Source organism: Pocillopora damicornis, chromosome 2 (genome assembly GCF_964200805.1).
Source record: "Pocillopora damicornis chromosome 2, jaPocDami1.2, whole genome shotgun sequence".
Lineage (NCBI taxonomy): Eukaryota > Metazoa > Cnidaria > Anthozoa > Scleractinia > Pocilloporidae > Pocillopora > Pocillopora damicornis.
The window spans coordinates 16,335,646-16,349,165 of NC_142671.1; the positions used below are offsets into that span (position 1 = coordinate 16,335,646).

General features: G+C 36.9%; 2 long non-coding RNA genes across 7 annotated transcripts; both read left to right on the forward strand.

The window, feature by feature from the left end:
* Positions 1–485: 485 nt before the first annotated feature.
* On the forward strand, positions 486–7,330 carry LOC149050090 (uncharacterized). 6 transcript variants are annotated; one of them, XR_016183780.1, is made up of 5 exons: positions 549–667; positions 2,391–2,737; positions 5,748–5,947; positions 6,527–6,590; positions 6,978–7,330. It is a non-coding gene; the product is annotated as an uncharacterized LOC149050090 (long non-coding RNA). The 6 variants fall into 6 exon arrangements; XR_016183781.1 differs by lacking the exon at positions 2,391–2,737 and having other exon boundaries at positions 486–667; XR_016183783.1 differs by lacking the exon at positions 2,391–2,737 and having other exon boundaries at positions 487–687.
* A 705-nt stretch (positions 7,331–8,035) lies between these two features.
* On the forward strand, positions 8,036–13,156 carry LOC149050091 (uncharacterized). The gene is made up of 4 exons (XR_016183779.1): positions 8,036–8,084; positions 11,777–11,951; positions 12,446–12,516; positions 12,805–13,156. It is a non-coding gene; the product is annotated as an uncharacterized LOC149050091 (long non-coding RNA).
* Positions 13,157–13,520: the final 364 nt, after the last annotated feature.

Consider the following 13,520-nt stretch of genomic DNA (forward strand, 5'->3'; position numbering starts at 1 on the left):
AAAACAAGATTGTTTTAGGGTTGCGGAGATTAACAAGATTGCACCTTTAAACGCAGAAAAGCGATATTTTTTAGAATTCTGAGCTTGTTTGCAATGAATTTGGTATGTTAACGATCGTGCGTTGTACTGAGCACGTGATCAAGAGCAAAGCAGCGAAGTGGTTTGAATGTAATCATTGCGACCAATACAATGCTGCTCCCATGACGTTTCGCTTTGTATGAATTCAGTTCAAGTTCCATGCATCACCTAAACTGATTCAAAATGCAATCCTGTATCTGCAAGTCTGATCAGATCTTGTCCAGACTTGCATATTGAATTAACTGTATACTGTATATTTATAGCGGCTGTTGGGAGCACCGTGAGAAATAACTGATTGTCAACAAAAAAAATTCATTCTTCATTGTTACTGCTCTGAATTGTTTTTCTCTTTGAAGAGGCCTTCAGAATATTGACCTTCTGTGACAGGCCATTGTATTTGTGTCAATTGGGCGTTAACGTCATCACTTAAAACAATTAATGCTGCGCTGAATCCACTTAACAAAGGAATTTTTTTGTTTTCAAGTTGATTTACCCAGGTTATTATAATTCGCCTCGTAGTGTACAGGCAACTGATCAAGGATACATCTGAAGCAAAGGAAAAAGGGGCCCTTGGAGAAAAAAGGAGCAGGTACATTGATAGCTTGTATAGTAAGTTTTGGTTTCTCATTCCTTATGAAAATATTTCCGTTGTCTTAAACCTCGATATCAAATGATTTGTAATGCTCTTCTATTGATAAAAAGTTGATGTTGCCATTTATTTCTTCAAGACTCAACGTGAATTCTACATCTCCCTTATTTCCCTTGCGATGAAGGCCATTAGGAAGTGATTTACAGCCTCAGAGAAATTTTCAGTGGAGTGATATATAAGCCTGTGTCGTGGCCGCTCGAGATTAATCGCATTTAAGTCGGTATTAACAAAAAGGAACTTAGGTGAGAGTTTAACATGCGATCATGCTTGCGGGTAGATTTATGCTTCTTTAGAAGTTCCTCGACCATATTTAACAAAAACAACCGTAAACAAATCGAGTCAAATTTGAGCGCCGTGATAGGTTTCGGAATTCTCGGCCAAGAAGCGGCTAAAAATACGAAACAACAGTTTAAATAATTCCTAACTGTGGCTACAGAGAACAAATATGTACATGATTTTCATGTGTACGTGTTTGCTAGCATCTTTGCATAACAATTATTTTCTTGTATTTTGGGCTGTATCACCATATACTGAGGGTATGTTCACCATAATGGGCAACTTTTTTGTCGAAACTAACAATATTGAATTGATGTTTACACCTGTGCTGTAAACTTAAACTATTGTTATTACCAAATTAGCATACTTTGTGTAAAGTTAATACAAGCCCACTCGGAATCTGTAGAGCTGTAAGTCCTACAATGTTTTCTTACGCCTTGTTTCTAAGGTGATTTCATAATCAAGTATATCTGTATACTACCCAAATGATGTTCTTTACATTGTGTGCGGTTTGCATCTGAGCAGTCGGCATTTAACTTTGTAGTTAAGCTATTACAACGAAAAAAAAATTATTCTGTAACTTCAAAGATGAACTTATGCCACAACATATGTGGAAAAGAATAGAAGGGACGGGGTTTTTTGTTGTAGTTAAAGGGAAAAAGTCAAAGTATGGAATTACTTACAGTCTTTTTCCGACTTTTCTGGCTATATTGCTCTTGCACTTGCACAAAAGCAAAAGTATGTTTTAGGAGGTTTCTGTTGATTTCATCGAGAGCTACCCACGTTAAGATACTCCGGAAGACACACCGGGAGCTGAGCGAGTATCTGTAACTTTCAATCAAAAGATCGAACAAGTCACCACAAATTCATTTTCTTAACCCTCGGACACCTTAGAACGACAAGCATCTAATTTCCCCTTACACCATCATCCACGAATCACGCATTTAATTTAGGTCATGAGAATAAAAGAAATGATCACCTACCCAAGAAGTTCTTGACTATAAAACATATTCTCCTTCTAATCACCTTACGAAGTGTATAGAGAACAGTATGGAGAATATGCATACTGATGTTAGGTTGTAAGGGGTTAATTAAAGTAGTCCCTTGTTGCAAAAAAGGGCCAATTTCTCTGATATCATCCATGAGATTTGAAGCTTCATGGAATTAACGCCAAGTTTCACGATTCCCGTTTACTTTTCCTTCCTTTTTTTATTTCTCGTTTATTATTTATTTATTTTTAAATTGGATGAGTTTATATGATATCGAATAAGATCTCGTAATGTTTGAAATAACATGTAACGTATTTTTTTCATTTCTTTGTCTGGATTTTCATTGTTTATAAATATTTTGGCTTGATTTGTAATTTCTAAGTGTTTGCTTTTATCAGGAGTGGTTGTAAGGATATCAATTAGTGCTCATAAAGCATTCGACCAATGAGAACGCGGAAGTATTGAACTGAGTACTTTATTACCAAGTTCTTCAAATAACAAGCTGCAGCGGGTTCACTGAATGTCACGGAAACCTCTGAGCTCTGTCGGACGTTTCAAAATATTCAGTTATTTCCCGTCGACTTTTGCTCTTACTAGGTAACGGAAAACGTTCGGTGGCTTAAGACCAAGCAAGTATTCCATTGCTTGAGCGGCCTCTGCGAAAATCTGAGATCTAGACAGAGATTAATTCATATTAGAAGGAGATTTCCACATCACATTTGTGTCTAGTTTAACGTCCTCATCGGTAAGTCATGAGAGACAATGATTTTGGTGCTTGTAGATCTTTAATACGTTAACTTAGTTAGATGGTCTCTTCGTAACGAAACAGTTTGTTGTGAGAAACAATTTTCCCTCATGCAGCCACGAAACTTCCGTTTTCTTTAAGCAAATTCTGGTTCATACCTTCGAAAAGCTTGGCGCAAATTCAATATTATAATCTGTATGAAGGCATTCGTACATACGCGTCTTCGCTTAGATAATTTAGGCAAAGATAGTGTTTCTTTATATCAAAGTGTCTTTGACTTAATGAATAGCGCATAAATGTTTTGATTTTTATTTACGTAGGTGACTAGAAAGATAAATCTCATCTGCTAATGTCGATTTTGCAATTGGCTTTTGAGACATAGCTAGTATTGACAGCTCAACCCACATTGGCTAGGGGCTAATGATAATCTACTGCGATCTTTTGATAGAATAAGCTTCATTTTTTCATCTTGTTTAAAAGTGAATTTATTTGCGTGATTTTTAGGGGCAATTTTTTGTTTCTTGGTTTATTTTGTGTTTTCCAGATATAATACTAGCCTCGAGTAGAAGAATGAAAGCGTTGTCTTAGCGAAAAGCTTTTCACATCCGGGCGATTGATTTAATTAGCTGGAGCGGAACATCACGAGCCTTATCAATTTGATCTCCTTTCAAAGGAAGTCAAAGAATGTCGATTCTTCCAGATTTTTAAGGAAGAAACGGTTTTTAATCGGGGAATTTGAGTAATCTACGGCGAAATTTCGCGGAAAATTAAGGTTGATCTTACTTGATCATCTGTCCGATCTTCTCGCACAATTTCATATTTCCCATTGTTATTGAAGCATCCAAACGATTTTGGCTTCATAATCTCCCTCTCATATGAAAGAGCATAACAGTGATTCTGTTTATGTATGCTTTTCGCTGATTCATCCTGCCTGCTTAGTGTCAAGCTGCGCGTTAGCGTGATGTTGAGTCTGTCATGTAAACAGAATGTTTTGTCCCTTATCAATGTGGGTTGTCATATTGTTTTGTTTTTATTGATTTGCAATCGTGGTTCGTTAATCACGGAGATCACGCCAACAACAAGAACCTATATTTCGTATCCTCGCATCCACGACTCGAGAGCAAAAGGTAGTAAACAATTTATTTCAGTTATACTTCAAACGTTACTTTACTGAGTGTGCTAATTCCTTTCTGGGAAACGAACAGGCGTTTGCCACAGTAAGTTTCGTTTTGAGAAAGAAAGGTTGTATGTTACTAATGTTCCAGCGTCCTGTCAAAATTCCCCGGCGATGCACGTAAATATATCTGTTAAAAGCAACAACGAGAAAATCGTAAAAATAAGTTGAACCACAAAAAATAGCGGCTAGCCTTGAAGCCAAATGAATACATCACCTGCAGTCTAATATCAGGAACAACGCGAGGAGACAGCTGAATTCATAACAGCCCTCTTAATGATATTCTTCTTATCTTTGCCATAATATTCTTCACATGCAAATACATTAACTTTTAAGAACCATCTATGATATAGAAAAACTAGCTAACTTTTCCATCATTCAAAAATGTTTTTTGAAAACTTAAATTAAAAAATGCAACGGTAGAAATTTCTGGGGCGAGAAATTTTTTCCCATCGGGGTAAGATTTCCTAGATCTATGAAACTGTAAATTTTGACAATTCACCTCATGTGAGAATTATCGGGAAAGAGCCAAATAAATATAAAAGAAACTGACACCGGTGAAAGTGAAAGTCTTCTGACAGTTCAGAAACACGCTCCATGCTGAAAATAACTTCTGTTGACAGTCAGGAGAGTAAAGTATTTGCATTGACTTACTTCTGGTTTGACAATATGTTTTCTGCAACTTTGAAATTCGATCGAAAAGCTGGTGTGAAATTTTCAGCTTTCACACGGGAAATCGAATATTGCCACTCTTAAACCAGTTTTTTCCATAATTCATTGATTTATTTTACTTTGTCCTTTATTTATTCATTTTTTGCCAAAAGGGTATTTTTTTATATACTTTTATAAACTCTTAAGTCTTCTGGCACTGAAGGAGAGAGAAAATCGACCATTATTAGGTTATTCATGACACATAGTTATCCAACGACGTTTCTGTGAGCTGTTAAAGTTGGCTAACGAAATGTAATATATAAAATTTCTACATAGGTATGGGTATATTGGAAGTGCCGAGGATGACAAATACTTTTTTACTCTTTTGTTATGTTTTCGCCTTTAATGTTAAGCACAATATGGTAATTATTTGGTGTGACTATGAATATAGTTGACGTTAAAGACAGGTGGCGTTTAGACAAGAAACAATCATTACAGCAGAAGTTAATAAACACGGCGCCACCAGCATTAAAACTGTGCAAGCAAGTTTTTAATCACAAAAATTTTATGAATGGTCTGGTGAATAAGAACGGTTTTCAGAGTGGTAATGGATGGAAACAATTCTTAGAGAAATCAATCTGGTCTACATTCCCTCGGGGATACACAAAAGTCACTAAGGAGAAGTCTGTCTAATATTGAAATATTCTTTGTTACCCACAACTGAAACTGTTAGTTTATATTTTCCTCAGTCTCATTGTCTCCGTCATACTTCCTGGGCGCTATCCTTGCTCGAACACACTTACTCGTGTCATTAGTGTTTCGTCCATTTAGATCGAATTTCTTGTTAGTCTTGATTGTGAAACTTAAGTTCTTCGGTAGATTTGTTCTTATTTAGAGAGCGAGCTTCAGAGGGATTGGACTGAGGTAAATTTACCGTGAAATAAGTTGGGTTTCTCCTCAGTTTGTTTCCTTTTTTTATGCCAACTTTTTCCTTTTTGGCAGAAAAAGAGACAGAAAAAATGATGTTAGACAAAAAAGACAACTTTTGATCTTAATTATAAATCATAAACGCGGACTTTTGTAATCAAATTGGTTTTATTTTTACTCCTCCAAGAGAGAGTCAAACAGATGTTCTCGTAAAATTTATCTACTTTCTATATCTATCCCTTCACGATCGCATTTCAGAGAGCGTCAATCATGGCCCCAGAACCTGAAAATTACAACTTAACAGCCGAGCCTGAGCCGGAGAGTACAGCCGAGCCAAAAACTCTGTTCCCGGAGATAATGACCAATCAGGAAGCGTTCCTTATGTACGGGATTTTTATCTTCTGTCTGGTAGTCTTCTGTATTTTGCTGCTGGTTCTCTACATCAAATTGAAAAATAAGTTAGTTCTATTTTCATTCTCCTACTTATTATTTAAATTTGTTCTTGTTTCTTAAACAATAAGGGGTTGATGAGAAATCACGATAGCGAGATCTACCATTGGGTAAATTTTAAAAAAACTGAAGAGATAGCCATCGCGAATCGCTGGGATCATTTTCTGACAGCGTTACACCTCTGTAAAACATTTAAGGGCTAAACATGAAAAAAATCTGCAGTGGTAGTCTGAGATTAGACACATTTGGGTTTATGATTTAGAATGAGAAAGACTGGCAATTGTTCAGTTCTTAACCACTTCCAGGTAACGGTTTGAATCCACTTGATCGTGGAGTCTAATCGTCCGGGTGAGAGTAGTCCTGGGTAGGCCTTTTCAGTGTCGGTAGTGGTGACAGACAGACAACCTGAGCGGAAAAGGAAAGAAAAAGAGTCATCAGAAAAGAGTCATCAGAGCCAAGGGACTCTGATGACTCTTTTCTCTCAAAAAAAAAAAAGCGTTATTTTAGTGAAGGTAGTGGGACGCTTTTTATGTTGAAGAGAGCGGAGAATTAATGTGAAACATATTTTCGTTTCGATTAACTTTTAGGGTGAAAAAACTGGCTAATGCAGCTGGATCGATGGACATGAAAGGTTATAATGGTTAGCCAGAGGTTAGTAGGTGAAGATTTTCGATACCTTTGACTGAGTATTTCCCTTTCTGTGAATCATCTCTGATTTTCGATTGTATCAACACAATGCTATTCTTTCGGTAGACGTATTTCATTTATTGTAATTTACAATGACTTCAATCAGTGAAATTGTCGTTTCAATGATAACACTTGACCGATCATGTATATAATCGTTCATTGGTATATTTTTTAAAATTTTGTCAGCATTTGCCGATTTGCTTTTTTGTCCGTTGTATTTCTTTCCTTCTTTTATGGGGGGAGGAGGCTTTGGGTCCGCCAATGCATTCCTTTTTGTGGCTTAAATTTGTATATGATTAAATATTAACACTGTTAGCATGGGATTCATTAGTTTTAAATCTTACCTTTCAGGATGTCCGAGAAGGCTCTGTATAAAGATGGCCTCTTGCTGCATAGCATGTGATCACCAATGACTTACATTATACTCATGGATAATGATCACCCTTAGGACAATGTAAATTCTGTAAATTTTGCTGCCTTTAAAAGTCCCCATAGCAGGAGCAAGTCATCATATCGGGATAATCACACTTTCAGTTAATCGTGATTATTGTAAACAGATAAACATCGTAAACTTCTAAGCTTTTTCAATCATTTTTGCGATTGCTAATCACTTTTACACATTTTAAAGCCATTTTATTGTATCTTGTATCGTTCTTTGAAGGCTCTGCACATGGCCTGTTCAATTAAAAGTCATCTTTTACCCACCAGTTGTTTACTTTAAGATATGACCCCTTCTACACAGAGCAATTTTCAGCTGAATGTCAAATGTAGAAAATCGCGCTTCTTTTTCAACCGATCGAGTCAAAACTGAAACTAATCGTAACTCACGGTTCATTCGCATTCTTCCGCAGTTCAGGCGATTTATTTATTTTTACTCGAGTTTTCCTAGGCTACTTGTGGTATTTTCATTTCTTCCGATTGGCTGTTGTGATTTCTACGCAACTCGATCGAAGTGCTCTACAATGGATAAACAAAAAAATAATCATGACCAAATCCGCTCGACGAGGGAGCATGGTCCCACAGGAACCGTCGAATAACTTATTTAAAAGTGATAAATTGATTGCAACATTTCCTCAATGGGTCAGAGGAATCTAAAGATTATCAATAATCTTTAAGTCTTCCGCAAGGTAGAGCGGGAATCATTTGTATTCTTCCGCTGTGGTTACGGTACACATCTTCAGTTTCCAAGAATAAACACTGATCCGAAACTAAATGTTTGGCAACGTGACAATTATTTTTCACATTCGCTTGTGAGTGAAATTTTGGAACAGATCATGACAGGACGGATAATGCATGCACTGTAAGTACCTCCCGTTGTTCCATACAAAGCCTTAGAAAAGTTTTCTAAGGCTTTGTATGGGACAACGGGAGGTACTTACAGTCCACGCGTTTTTCCGTCCTGTCATGATGAAAAACAAAGATTGGAAGGAGGCCAGGAGAACTTAAGCGTTTTTGTGGGTAATTTTATTTACAAGTGGATAATCGTGTTCCCTGTGACTATTTCACATGATTTACAATTTTATAGCTCCTTTCTGTACGACCAAGATATACAAGCGTCATGATATCCGTTTTTACAGTCTCCTTCACTCATATAAGGGGTGATCACCACCTCCTAATACACTCAGGTGTAAATTTGTGTTTCTAGGTAGCCTAAGACATCATGATTATGTCATTAAATTTTAAAATTAGAGATTCACGGAATACGCGAATATAGACGTTCCTGTTTGACAGTAAGAATTAAAAGTGAAAACGCAATATGGACGAACACCAATTCGGCAACGTCACCAGCGTGTCATAACAAGACAGCCGGGTTTTCAGTCAATCGAGTCACAACTGAAGGTTATTTTCAAAGGAGCCACAAACTCTGAAGCGCTTTCACAAAAAGGTAAGAATCCCGCTGAAAGCCATCCGTCATTGAGATCTCTTGTATCTAACGGCTGACATGAAAGAGACTTAACGCCATTTTCTGAAAATGGACCGGGAAACTATCAACATAGGTAATAATCTGATACCAATCAAAATTAATCATACTCAGAAGAGCTCATCCAAGAAACACTCGATGACAAATCGAATATTTTAAACTGAGAATCTCTAGAATCCTATCTCTCTTTATCAATGATTTTATGTGAATAACATTAGGTGGACGTAGCAGCCTGATAAATTTGTTATTTCAAACTTACAAACTTAACCACCACTACGAACCAGTTCAGCGCGCATTTAAAGGTCGTAACTTTTAAAATAAGTTAGGCCGCTAAAATTTTGATTGATGAAACGACGAAGGAGAGTGAGGATTATATTCCATGGAGACTGACTAATTAGATACTTCATGTTTTTTTTTTTAAACATTCGGGTTGACTACAGATGTAAACATATTACGTAGCGTTTGCATTCGGAGCTGCATATGTTAATATACTGAGCTACCTCTTAAACATTCCTTTGTGAATTATAAAAAAGGACAAATTACTGCAATCTGTCTCAGCTCCGTTTACTAAAAGTGATTCCACCACCTTTAGCATAAAATCGAATTCGTGATCTCTTCATGTTGACCCACACCACGGTGTTCGGACATTGTTCCCACAATCGTCTTGATAGTGCCGGCAAAGAATTGTATAAGCCGAGCGCTAAAACAACCATCACTAAGAGTTTCGACAGATGAAACAAAACTTAAATTGAAAAACAACATATCTATCAAATTACTCATTAAGAAAACAATTCGCAAAGAAATGAATTATAAAAGCCAGGAATTTTTAGCATTCAGCCATTTTTGGAAAATGCTTGTGGCTAAATAATTTTCATTGTTGAGCGACCGTAGATAATTGTTCGTCATTTTAAGCTTTTCTATATCGCTGAGTCACTCAGTAATTGCGTTGCTGATGATGACGAGACAGTTTTTGACCCAAGTTGCAGTCACGCTCCAGGAACCACGAAAAGTTTATTGTCGTAACCAATTGGGGAATTGAAGAAACATAAAGTTGATAAATTCGCTTCCCTACAATCGTTTTAGGTTCTAGTGTAACCCTGTTTTTAGCAGCGACAATTCTTGCAAAGAGACCCATTCAACCAAAATAAGTCAGAGACTCTGCATTAAATCAATGGTTTATTGACTTTGTTCAGAAAAACATCCTTTCTCGTAGTGGGTTTGTAAACAATCTTTTGTGGCTACGCAACAAAAGCAAAACAACATTTCCCAAAGTGTGATGAACAGCTTGAAAAGCTACCGCCTGTTAAGTAGAGCGTGAATTGACGCGTTTGCGAAACAATAAAACTGACATCATCGTCGAGTGTTTACTTTGTAATGGTCTTTCAATAGAAAGCTGCGAAAATCTGCTGGGGAAGCTAATACAAGTTTCACTCTCTAATTTTTCCGGTGATAGAGAAGGTTATTTTCGACTGAGTAAGTATTTCATAAGAGCCTTATGTCACCTATACATGAAAGATACGATTGGTTTTCGTGGAAGGCGATGAGTGACAGATCACGTGGTCGGTCCAATATGCTAGTTGTGATTAGTGGGCTGAAACGAAACACTGTTGCTATACCCAAAGTCTTTTCATAACAAGTTTCATTTGAAGATAACTCCCGCGTTGTTCAGCACAAAATTGATATTAACAATCTCAGGTAAGGAAAAAAGTTTCAAAGTTGTACGGCAATACTTGAGAAAAGATAATGAATTCTTGCTAGAGATAGCAGAGCATCGCCGTAGACTCATCATACAACTCGAACAGAAAAAAAAGAAGTAAACATCTGGTGGAAACGCCGGTCATAACAACTTTTTATAGTCCACCACAACGCTCGAACGGATCATTGCAGTCGTAAAGAAAAGTAGGGAAATAATAATCGCAAAGCTATCCCATGTCTTTATTAATGTTTTCGTCTCAATTTCTGAGCGATTAGGCTTGCCTGGAAAAATAATTATATTCACGAGTGAGAAGATAGTTTCAATGATGCAGGGAACTTAATAAGCTAGTGATGTGCTCTATTTGCACGAATCGCTCTTCTTTGATCAATATCGCTTGATGCCGAGAACAGGAACCTTCACAATCGGTTTGTTTGATCCGAACTACGAAAAGGAAAAAAAAAGGAATATTTCCTTATCTAAAACATTCCTAACCTAGTTTATTATGGATATCTTTATTGAAAGTATGAAAACATAATAATCTCTATATTGTTACCCAATCAATTGTTTTCTACTTGCGACACTGTTAATCCTCAGCATTACCGGTTTTATGAAGTTTTTCTCAAGTTTCTCATCGGAGATACCTTAGTGAATCGCTCTTAATATCGATAAACTTTCGTACAGCACTTGTAGACGAGAGATATCTTTTCATTTTCAAATTTAAGGTTAAAACTGACCTATACCGAATGCAGCTTTAAATTTTTTTCTTCTCGTTTAAAAAGTATTAATGAGAGTAGCTAATAGTTCTCGAAATGAGCGGATTAGCAACTGAACAGCTTTCTACTTTCAGCGGAAATATCAGACATTTCAGTGACCCTCTCTTTGCAATGTTTTGCGTCAGAGGCAATTCTTTGAAAAAAAATATCTCAGTTCGGTGATTAGACCCTTGGAAACGTTCAAAATATCGTCAGGTCTTCATCACTTGAATATCTATATTTCATTGGGAGAGTCCTGGACATGAGCATTGACAGTCGCGCTTCAAGGTCTTTGCGGTGGCAATACAAAGAAAGCGCCCTCTAAGCTATTCAGTGTTGAAGCGACCCTGGGATTTAGCTAGATTTTTTGTAGCTGGCGATAGGCTTGTTTAGCCGACGAAATAATCCTGATTCAGTTCTTACTTTAAAGCTACTAAATTTCTCCTGATACAGCTTTGCTTGGGGAGTGACGTCTTTTGAAATTAGGCTTCTTCAGTGTGGTATTTACACAACTTGACATGAATCGATTCCCTGCTCACCGAAAAGACGGAGATCCCGATAAAGATATATAAACGCACAACCTGCTCGCGAGCGTTCTTTTTCCATTTTCCATATGTGGCGAATATTGAAAATCGATACAAAACTGGCCAGAAATCATAAACGTATCGCTTAGAGTAGAAAGGTGCCGCATTAAAGGCTATAAAACTCATAAGGAAATCAAACATTTTATTCTTTTCCAATGATTCATTGTTCAAATAAATCAAATTATTATCTTTTTCAGCCATGGGACACCACGCTGAACCAGAATCGACCGGAGAGCCTGAGTCCGAGCCTAAGACTATTATGCCAGAGATAATGACCAATCAGGAAGCGTTCCTGATGTACGGAATCTTTATCTTCGCTCTGGCTGTCTTCTGTGTCGTGTTGCTGGTTCTGTTCATCATGATGAAGAAACAGTAAGTGTAGATCGTAAATAAGACTTCCTATTCAAGCTCAAATACCAATTCTCCCTTAACCCTTTCATCCCTATGAGTGACCAGCATCTAGTTTCTCCCTACAGTATTACCCCTAAATCACCCATGAAGGCCACAAGAATAAAGAAAATGATCACCGGCCAACTAAAGAAGCTCTTTATTTTTGAATAAATGTGTAGAGAATATGGAGAAATGCATACTGATTTTAGGTGTAAAAGGGTAAAGTTAGGCCTTGAGCAGGGATGTGTTTGCACACCAAGAGAGAAACTCTGAGCGGAAAATGTTAAAAAAGAAAAAAGATTCCTTAGCGTGAGTTTCTAAAGGCAGTTGTATGCACGTTGCTTTTGAAATTTTTATCATTGAAAGAGTGCTTCCTTAGTTATGAATTTTTTGAAATCTATGTTATAGTATCATTCGTAAGCAAGAAAGCCTTTATAGTACCTATTTATGAAAACTTTTATTTCAATTTTGTACAGAGTTCGTAACCTTACCGAGAAAATGGGATATGGGCAAGGTCATATGCAGATGGGCATGGCGGAGAAAAAAGGTTTGCTAAAATTTTCAGTTTACTACTGATTTAGTGACAAAGGTGAAAACGTGGTAATTCATAACAATCCAACAACCTAACAAGCACTTAGATACCAGTAAAACGCAATTATAGGACCTTACCTACAACTCTATTGGAAACTGGTGTCCAGGCCCTTAGCCTGATCAGATCACTTAATGGTTTCGTCCCATATCATTTGGAGGAATTAAGTTTTATCGAAGTAATATGACAATACAGTAATATAATGAATGGGTTATAGGTTTTAACGAAAGACTTTGTTTTTGGCAGGTTATATTGCTTGAAGATTTTGACCTACAACTGGAGTGTTTGCCACAATTTGCTGTGTAAATAAACTCCGAGTAGATTACACGCGTGTTGTGTTTGTGCAACCAGATAAAAATTGATGAATTCTTGTAACAGGTACCATAATCAATTTAACCAAAAAACCGAAAACCAGAGTTTCCATAGTCAACTCCAGTGACTTTACTTCTAATTCGATGATACAAACTTGTCTGACGACGAGTTACTTTATCATTTTCACTCTCATATCATTCGTGTAAGTATTGCAAATGTTCACGTTTATATATATATCCGCTATGGCACAAAATAGATAATTAGAGAAATAAAATTTTCAAGTTCACTCGTGTCGTTAGCACTTTGTATTGTTATTGCTCGGCTGTTAAAAAGAGAAATCACAAATTGTTTGGTTTACCAATACAACTTCAGCACCCCTCGATCCGGATGCCGACCCCAGATCTTGATGAGTAGGCGTCTCAATCTACACTTCGGAAAGTTGGATTTAATTTTACTGGTGATTTTATTCGTACTCAAATCTCCCATATGGCCATACTATGATGACAGTTTTTCTCAGTTTACAGTGACTTAGTCTATGCACGTTTAGCTAAGCCAGCAACTTTGTAGCAGATGAAACAGTTCTCAATCTTGCTTGAAGCAGCCAACTGACGTTAGAATGAAATTTGCACGTGAAAATAACATTTTTGGTG